The following is an 11221-nucleotide window of genomic DNA, read 5'->3' as shown; positions in this document are numbered from 1 at the left end:
ACTCTAACACTTAAGAAATCCGTCGGACAGGCGGATTCACACCTCTTACAACCAACACAGTCCTCTGTTCTTGGGGCAGAAGCAATTTGTTTAGCTTTACATCCGTCCCAAGGTATCATTTCTAATACATCTGTTGGGCAGGCTCGTACACATTGAGTACATCCTATACATGTATCATAAATCTTTACTGAATGTGACATTGGAACATAATCCTTGAACATCAAAAATTCAACATTTTCAATCTAGTAAATTGGTAAACCAATTATATATATCTATATATGATATATATATATCTATATATATATATCTATATTATATACCAGATGAATCAATGATTTATAAGAATTTTGCTACTAAAAATATATTTATAGATTAATAACTAATAAGAGAATAGAACCAAGATACTTTGATTTCTTATCTTTGTTTTCGCAAACGCAAACATGATTAAAAAGGATATATCATTTCTGCTAATTTGAATGGATTATATAGTACACACTATTCAAAATTAGACTTTTTTTTATGAATAATACTATTTATTCAACAAATTTGATTGATTGATACGGGTTGATTTTCTATTACGATATATTGAGGAAACAATAGCTGGTCCGATAGCTGCTTCAGCGGCTGCAACAGCTATAACAAAAATTGAAAAAATATTTCCTTTTAGTTGCCGCCTATCAAAAAAATCAGAAAAGGTTACGAGATTTATATTAACTGCATTTAGTATAAGTTCAAGACACATAAGGGCTCTAACCATATTTCGGCTCGTGATCAATCCATAGATACCTATAGAAAATAAATAAGCACTCAAAACAAGTGTATGCTCGAATATCATTGACCAACTCCTTTTCAATTTTTATTCATTTCGATATGAATATGAATTCAACGGATTTTATTGCCTAACATAATAAGTCTACAACAAAATCAAGTATTTGCAAAAAGATTTTATACTTTATACATAAATATTCTTTTTCCTTAACATATAATTCAACAAAAAAGAAATGTAATAAATTCTAACAAAATGTAATTTATATTATTTTATTAGTTCGAAAACTTTCTTATTGGCGAGCCACAAAAATTGCACCTATTAAAGCAACTAAAAGAATTATTGAAATTAGTTCAAATGGAAGAAAAAAATCTGTTGATAAATGAATTCCAATTTGTTGACTAGTACTTATCAAATCTTGCTCTAAAATCTGATTGGGTCTTGTCGTCCAAATAATTCCGTGCCATGATGTCTCTAGAATAGTAGTTATTTGTGAAAGAAAGATACTGGTACAAACCATCAAAGTAATTCCATCCCCAACGGTCCAAACACGAAAATTTTGGTAATAGTCCGAACCATTCATAAACATCACAGCAAATATTATTAAAACATTTATAGCGCCCACGTAAATAAGTAGCTGTGAGGCAGCTACGAAATGGGAGTTTGATAAAATATAGAATAAAGATACACAAACAAGAACTAGTCCCAATGAAAAAGCAGAAAAAATCGGATTCGTAAAGAATACTACTCCTAGACTTCCTAATATGAGACCTGATCCAAGAAAGATTAAAATAAAATCATGTAGCGATTCGGACAAATCCATTATATGTAAAATAAAAGATAAATAGAAATTTCATGACCTTATTGATATGACCAGGAAAAAACTTGTTAAATACGAAAATTATCTGTGCATAGAAATTCACCAAATCCTAAGATAAGATATGTGAATTGTTATTAGGTACAGTTGTTATAGAATCAATGGAATTTCATTCTTTTCTTTATGCCAAAGAGTCATTTCAAAAAAATAGAATATCTTTTTTTTTATTCTATATATAGAGAAATTCAATTATTTTTGTGAAGAATTTTGAAATCATTTTATTTGAATTGTTCGAATTGTATAATCATCAATTACTGATACTGGTAAACGACCCAAAGCAATTAGATTATAATTCAATTCGTGGCGATCATAAGTTGAAAGTTCATATTCTTCGGTCATTGATAAACAATTTGTTGGACAATACTCAATACAGTTACCACAAAATATACAGATTCCAAAATCAATACTGTAATTAAGCAACCGTTTTTTTCGAATATCAGTTTCTAGTTTCCAATCAACAATGGGTAGATCTATAGGACAGACACGAACACATACTTCACAAGCAATGCATTTATCAAATTCAAAATGTATTCGACCGCGAAAACGTTCTGATGAGATTATTTTTTCATAAGGATATTGAATAGTTACGGGTAACCTATTTGCATGAGATAAGGTAATCATGAGACCTTGACCAATATATCTAGCAGCTCGTATTATTTGTTCACTATAATTTATGAATTCAGTTACCATAAGGAACATATCGTGAATAGCTCTGAATATTTTTTTTCTTTCTCTTGTTTAAAACAAGTTCTGAATTTTGAATATAGAAGGTCCACATTTTTTTTACAGTGAAAACAGTTGAGACGACGTTGTTAATAATAGATTACCAAGAGAAATGGGTAAAAGAAACTTCCACCCAAGATTTAATAATTGATCTATTCGTAGCCTAGGCAAAGTCCATCTTGTTGTGATAGAAACGAATATGAATAAATAAGTTTTAACTAGTGTAATAAAGATACCAATTATCGTTACAAAAACTCCGTATGTTTTATTTATTTGAAAAAAATTAGAAACGAAGATGTACGGAATAGAGAAATTTGAACCACCAAAATAAAGAACTGTTACAAATAAGGAAGAAACGAATAGGTTTAAATAGGAAGCAACATAAAATAAACCAAATTTGATACCGGAATATTCGGTTTGATAACCCGCTATTAGTTCTTCTTCCGCTTCTGGTAAATCAAAAGGTAATCTTTCACATTCTGCTAGGGAAGAGATTAGAAAAACGAGGAAACCCATAGGTTGCCGCCACAAATTCCATCCCCAAAAACCATATTTGGATTGTGCATCAACTATATCAACTGTACTTAAACTGTTAGATAATCCTAGTCGGTGATGACATTACTGTTACCATCTCTATTACAGAACCGTACATGAGATTTTCATCTCATACGGCTCCTTTAAAGCCTTAAAAAAATATAAGAACCCGGCCAATTATTTCTCCCTTGATATATCCCTAAGATAGATAAGATTCTATTTTCTCGGACGGTTCTGAATTAGACCCATGGAATTCTGTCTGTTCTAAAAAAAATTTTTAAATGAATACACACTTATTTAAAAAATAAAAACATTTGCACATTTATTGAATTTCTTTAGATAAATAAAAAATACAAAAGGTACTTCTGAATTGATCTCATCCTTTAAAAAATTCAAAATTAAATTTGTTGAGTAATAACTTAATTTCATTTTTGCATAAAATACTCTTTTAAAATTATCAAGAACTCCCACATCATTTTCGATTCCGAAAAATAATTAGATGTTCTTTTTTTAAATTATGATTATCTCCATAAATATGGAGTATATAAGACAAAAAAGAAAAAGGAGATCACTTTTACCTCTTATCTTATTCCTTTTTGTGCAAGCAAAAGGGGACTTCAAAAAATTAAAGGATTATTTCGTTCCTGATAGTTATTTATTCAATCAATGGATGGAAGTATACTCTAGATCGGAATTGGGGGGAGTACTGCCTTATTTTTTCTACCAACTTCAAGTCCCCATTAGTATTCTTTTTATATTATACATAAATTGGATAATTTAAAAAAGAAATATACGTTACTAATCTTTTGTGTATTTTGGTGTTTCTAGCCATCCATTAATTTTTTTTATTATATTAATGCCTTTTTTTAATTTTGTTAATATATGTATGCTAATTCATACAAATGATATTGAAAATTTGAAAAAGGTTGGTCTTTTGCGTCCGCTTCAAGACAGGATTACTAATCAACAAATCTTGGGAAAAACAACCACTTCTATACATAGAATATAATATATAGAATCTAATTCTAGAATTTCATTGATTTTTTCACCTTATTCTTATACATAGAAAATTAGACTCAATATTTTTACTGCAATTTGAAATCATCATACTTTCTCTATAAGTAATAGAGTATTCTATAAATTATATTCAAAAAAAGCTGTTTTATTGCACTCATATAACTATCTGATTCAATTATTCAATCCAAATGCGAAAAGAATATATATATATTCTTTATAGATTCTTTTTGTACTTTAAATATAAGGAGAGGCTTATAAGAAATAGTATCAAAAAATTTATGTCTCAACGAAGCACACATAGAGATATCGATAACACACATAGAGTTAATGGTATTTCATAACTAATTGATTGAGCAGCTGCTCGTAGACCACCCAAAAAGGAATATTTATTATTTGACCCATATCCTGACATAAGAAGTCCAATGGGGGCAATACTCGAAATAGCAATCCATAAAAAAACACCAATATTCAGATCAGATAAAACAAAGTTATAGCCAAAAGGAATTACTGAATAGCTTATTATAATGGATATGACTGAGATAGATGGGCCGAAACTAAATAAACGAATATCTCCTCTAGATGGAATAAGATTCTCTTTAAAAAGTAATTTTGTTCCGTCTGCTAGAGCTTGAAGAACTCCAAAAGGACCGGTGTATTCAGGTCCAATACGCTGTTGTATCCCTGCAGATATTTCTCTTTCTAACCATACAATTGCTAGTACACTTATAGTAATTCCTAATATCAAAATAAAAATAGGCACAAATACCCAAAGAATTCCATATATCTCTTTCAAAAATTGCAATCTGAAAAAAAAATGTATATCTTGTATTTCTGTTAAATCAATTATCATTTCAACGATCAACTTCTCCCATAATAATATCTATGCTACCTAGTATTGTCATAATATCGGCCAATTTCATTCTTTTAACTAATTGAGGAAGAATTTGCAAATTTATAAAACCGGGCGGATGAATTTTCCATCTCCAAGGAAAACCATTTTGATCCCCTATTAGAAAAATCCCTAATTCTCCCTTGGGGGCTTCAACTCTTACATAAAGTTCTTGTTTTGGCAATTCAAAACTCGGAGACGATTTTTTACTAATAAATCGATACTCAAACTCATTCCATTCTGGCTCTTTTTCTCTATCAAAGCAGCGGATTTCTAAATTTTCATATGGACCGCCGGGAAGTCCTTCCAAAGCCTGTTGAATAATTTTTATGGATTCTATCATTTCACCAATTCGAACTAAATAACGAGCTAATGAATCTCCTTCTTTTTGCCATTGAACTTCCCAATGAAATTCTTCGTAACATTCATAATTATCCACTTTACGTAGATCCCATTGTATTCCGGAAGCCCGAAGCATCGGTCCTGATAAACCCCAATTAATAACTTCTTTTACATCAACAACACCGACGCCCTCAACCCGTTCTAAAAAAATAGGATTTCGCGTAATAAGTTTTTGATATTCAGCAATACTTGTTAAAAAATAATCGCAGAAATCATAACATTTATCTATCCAACCATAAGGTAGATCAGTCGCTACCCCTCCGATACGAAAAAAATTATGCATCATTCTCATACCTGTGGCAGCTTCAAATAGATCATATATTAATTCTCTTTCTCTGAAAATATAGAAAAAAGGTGTTTGTGCACCAATATCTGCCATAAAAGGTCCTAGCCATAGTAGGTGAGAAGCTATACGGCTTAACTCCAACATTATTACTCGGATATAGCTGGCTCTTTTAGGTACTTGAATATTTCCCAACTGTTCTGGTCCATTTACAGTTATTGCTTCTGTGAACATTGTAGCTAAATAGTCCCAACGTGTTACATAAGGCAGATATTGTATAATTGTTCGGTTTTCCGCTATTTTTTCCATTCCTCTGTGTAAATAACCCAATATCGGTTCACAATCAATAACATCCTCACCATCTAGAGTAACAATAAGTCTAAGAACACCGTGCATTGATGGGTGGTGAGGCCCCATATTGACTATCATGAAGTCCTTTCTTTTCGTTGAGATATTCATAGGTTTTTGCTCGATTTATTCTTTTATGAATCGCTTAAAAAAAAAGTTCATCCAAATTCAAGATCTAATAAATCGAATAATTGAAAATTACTCTTCAATTTAACGAATTTGTGACTGCCGAATATTAAACTGATTGATTAATTTTTTATACCGTATTCCATCTTTCTTTGACAAATAAGACAGTAATCTTTGCCGTTTTCCCAAAATTTTACGTAAACCTGTTTGGGATGAGTAGTCTTTTCGGTGCAATTCAAAATGTGAAGTAAGTCTTCGTATTCTATTGGTAAATTTGAATATTTGAAATTCAACCAATCCCGGTTTTTTTCCTTTTTTTTCTTGTGAAATAACAGGTATAAATGACTTTTTTACCATAAAAAAATAAAAGTTTTTCCTTCTCCTCGATTTTTATAGATATTTTTATTGATCAGTAATTAGAATGACACTCATTTTTAATTTTTTGATAGAAATCCGAAATCTAATTTTTTTGATAACTGAAATCAATCCAATTGAAATAGAGAATTTAAATAGATATAGTATAAAGGAGACTAGTTTGATATATAAAAAAGAATTGTATACATTACATTAGATAAAAAAAGATAATTTTGTTAATGCTTTTTTTTTATGTATACATCATTGAATTAAAATCAATGCCATACCAAAATACGTGTATTTGTTTAACCTATGTATCTATCTATAGATAGATACATATGCTAAATAGAAAACAAAATTAGATTAACGAATTTTCACACGCGGATACATATGTATCCTTACTATACTGAAACGGCTTCCATTATGGGTATTAAACCAATAACGATTTATACAAGCTAAATCTTCTAATCGATATTTTGGCCAAAGAAAAATTTTGAAATTCATTAGTTTTTTTTTCTCTTTCTCATTTCTTTTTTTAGTCAAAACTTTAAAACAATTTTGGACTTTATTTTCATTATAAAATATTGTGTTTCTATGCATACTATTTATATTATTTGGATCTAAACAAATTCTAATTCTCAACTCTCTACGACGTCTAGCAGATAAAATGTTTTCAGGAACAAGTAAATTAAATTTCTCGTTTTCTTTGTTTTCTGTTATCTTTTGATCTTTTGTTCTTGTAATGTATTTATCAAAAAATTTCTTATTAACATGAATTTTTTCTGAGTATTTTTTATAAATTTTGCGTTTATTCTTATGAATTAATGAAAAACCCATCATTTTATACTTAAAAAATTGTTTATTATTTTTTCTAGACAGGCGAACTGGTTCGATAACAAATAGTTCTTTTTTCCTAAATTTATTATTTTTCTTTTTCCTTAAGCCTGAAAGAGTTAAATTCGTCTGTTTTTGAATCATCATAATATCTAGACCTAGTTCTCCTCTTTGAATAGAGGCTATAGTAATTTTTCTTAAATTTGTCAATCTAATAAGGAGACAATATACTTTTACATTGTTAAATATTTTTTGACCTAAGAAATTTTTCCAGTTTAAATGGAAATTCAAAAAATTTCTTACTAAGAATTGAAGTTCTGCCTCCATATTGTTCTTGGGTTTTTTTTTCGATGTTCTAAAAACATCTATTTTTTTTTTCTTTCTAGTAATATTCTTTTCACTAACATTTTTATTTCCTTTAGAATGTAAAAAAAGAGAATGTAAATAAAGTAATTTTATTGGTATAATTTGCGAGTTACCCCTAAATGTATTATAAAATATCACAAATTTGGAAAAGAACCAAAATTCCGGATTGCATATGGAACGATTTAGTATTTTTCTATTGATTCCCGTCCAATCCAAATATTTTCTATCCGGATTTATAATAATAGTATCTTCTGCTATATAATTCTTGATAAAAATATTACTTATTCTATCAAATAAGTCTTTTTTATATGTATTGTAATTAGAAGAAATCATTGTGTTTTTATTTGATTGAAATAGGGATCTATATCGATAAATATATGAGTCTTTCTTATTTGCATAATTCATAAAATTATAGGATAAAAGATCGTATTTATATTGTTTTCTAATTTTTTTTTTTAATGGGATTCCTTGTTGTTCTTTGTAAAGAATTAATGGGCTTTTTCCATATGAATCCCATTTGGTTAAATTTTTATTTTGAGTTACACCACATTTAGTGATTCTATTTCTCCATTTTTGTGATACTAATTTTGACCAGCTACTGTTAGATAAGTTATATTGATAATAATTATTCTTTAACCAATTTGTCCATTGATTTAGTTCAGAATTGAGCAGGTTATTTTGTTTTCTTTTAGAATGAACTATTCCTTGTGCTCCAAAAAAAGAATCCTTTATTTCATTTTTCAGAAAAAAAAAATTTTTATTATATTGAAAAAGAAGTCTTAACTTATATATGTTTATGTTAATAATTCGGGTTTGTAACAAATTTAAAAATACATATGGTTGTGACAAAAAGGAGACATCAAAATAATTATGTGAATTCGCATTCTTATTCTTATTATTAAAATATTTGTGTAATTTTAAAAGAAAGGGAATTATACTTTGATTTGTTTTATAACTTCTTTCTGTATTTGGTTCATTATCGTAAAGCCATTTATTTAAAAATTTTTTTGTTGATTCAAGAAAAAGTTGTAGCTGGATTTTCGGAATACAAATGATATATAGAAAGATATCTATGTATATTTTTTTCATCAAAAATTGAAAAAAAGAATGTGATTTTTTAGTTAAGCTAATATTTCTTCTTTGGAATATCTGCAAAATTTTTTTTTCGAATTCTATCCTTTTACTATCATAAATTTTTTTCTTCGAATGAATATTTGTCTCGCGAATTCCAAGTCCTCTTTTCTTTTCTTCTTTTTTCATTTTTTCTATTTTTTTAATAACTACTTTTCTCTTAGTATTGAGATCCTTTATAGATTTTTTTTTCAATGAAAAATTTGTCGACTTTATCGATTGAATTGAAATGGTTGCTTCAGAAATCATTGAATTATTCTTCCAAATTGTTGAATATTTTTTGTTTTCGCTCAATTCATCGAGTTTTGGGGGTTTCCTTTTAATAAAAAAATATTTTAAATTTAAAAATTCTTGTTTTTTTTTCGTGAGGAATACTATACTTTTTCTAATAATTTCAAGAATACTTTGGATGATCCCTTTTGCTTTTTCTATTACGATATTTAGAAACAGTTTGAATTTTTCACTTAAAACTTTTAGAACTAGAAAAGTGAAAAATTCAAATTTTTTCTTTTTTTTTTTTAGTTCTTTTAAAATGGGGTCGAAAAAGGAAAGTGGATTTTTCGTGGAACTAGAAAAAGGCAATTCAACTTCCATCCCCCAAACTGTTAAAAAACAAAAGTTCTTTTTTTTCTTTGAATTTTTTTTGTTTTCATTACATCGTATTTTAGATTTATGCCAAGGTTTTAGACGAAAAGGAAATAATATTTTTATCTGAATCCCATCTGTTAGCCATTTTTGCGGAAACTCTCTTTCGGATAATTGAACGCCGTTATACGTGCATTTAATATATATTTCTCTCTTCCAATCCATATAATCTTCAGACCATTCTGGAATTTGAAAAAATAGTATACGAATTGTATTTTTAATTATTATAAATGAAGGTAATAGAATATATTTCCTAATAAAGCATTGGGTTATTAATAAAACACCTCTTATTACTTGAGCAAATATAATGCTATCCCAGGCTTCTGCTATTTCTATACGTTTTCTTTCTGCATTTTCCTTTTTTGCTTCCTCCTCTTTTTTTTTCGGACTTTTTTTTGTTTTTTCCTCTATAGAACCTAAAATTTGAAATTCTGTCTTTTTACGAATCCAAATATTTAACATAAAAAATCTTTTCATTGATTTTAAACTATGAAAAGAAAAGAATATTGATTTTTCAATTTTATCCAAAAAAAGCGGCGAATGCACCCTTTTTTGAAAAAATTTCCAAGTAACTGTTTTCCGTCTTTGAGCACGGATAGATCCTTTGATTATGTCTCTTCGAAAATCCGATTGTTGGGAATAACGTCTTAAAGCCAATTCGTTTTTTTGTTCATTATTTTCAGTATCTCCACGATCACGATAAGTCTTGTATTTTTTAAAAAATTTATCTTTATTAGTCAAAATGACTACACGTTTGCCTTTTCTAGAACGAATTTGAGAATTATCTGCTTCAATTTTTCCACCTAGTTGTTCTAATTCGTCCATCAATTTGTATGACCACCGAGGTACTTTTTTACAGATTTCGTTTCTTTTAATAGACTTAGTGTTCTTTCGATTTACTTTTCTTTTTTCGTTCAAATCAGTTGTAATTGCATCAAATAATATTTTGATTATTTGTTTTTTTTCTGCGTCATAATTATAATTCATTTTTACTTGTTCAGGTTCTGTAAATAAATAAGGTACGTGCGAATTTAAGCTTGACACTAATGAAAATTGACTGATTAGATTAAAAAGAAATGTAGTTACTAATAATTTTTTATCAAATGTTTTTCTATTTTCCTCTAATTTTGGAGAATTACTATTATTCTTTTTAGAAATCTTATTATAAAGAAAGATATCTTGAATTTTATTTATAAAAATGTTATTTTTTTTGTAAGTTTTTTCATGTTGGATTGAGGTTGAAAAACCGTTTTTTATTTGTCCACGGAAGGGTCCGTTTAACAAAGGATCTTTTCTTTTAGTTAAATATTTTTTTTTAGTTTCATCATCACAAAATCGAATTCTATTTTCGAATATATCGAGAGAAATCAATTTCTTATCTATCAGTTTTGTGCGATTTATAAATTCATTGCTCAATTTGTTTATTTTTTCTTCATTCCTATAGTACGAATCATTATACAAATCATCAGAGGAAATTTTCTTTTTTGTGAAGAAATCTATTTTTGTTTCCATCAGTTTTTCAAAACTTGATAAATTTTGTGGATACGTAAAAGATATTTTTTCTCTTCCATCACGTTGATATGTATGAAAAAAAAATTCTGAAATTTCATTTTTTACCATGTTTTCAAATTCATTATTTTTTATATATCGAAATGGACGCTTCCATCGTTTATAATTGAAAAGAATATTTATAAGAGGTTTTTGTAACATATCTTTATCTTTTTTTTTTCCTTTTTTAGAAATTTCATTGCTTTGTTTACTTTCTAATACTAATAGTTTTTTATTAAAAAAGGGGAGAGGTGTTCTTCCTAAATAATATAAACAGGTAACAAATAAGAAAAAAGCAAAGATTTTAAACATATAATTTCTAAATTCTGACAGAATGTCTTTTTTTGATTGAATACGGACATTAGATTTAATCCAATT

Source organism: Vigna unguiculata, unplaced genomic scaffold, assembly GCF_037176805.1.
Source record: "Vigna unguiculata cultivar grain cowpea cultivar isolate G323 ecotype 2 unplaced genomic scaffold, ASM3717680v1 ptg000289l, whole genome shotgun sequence".
NCBI lineage: Eukaryota > Viridiplantae > Streptophyta > Magnoliopsida > Fabales > Fabaceae > Vigna > Vigna unguiculata.
This window is presented reverse-complemented; position numbering follows the sequence as displayed.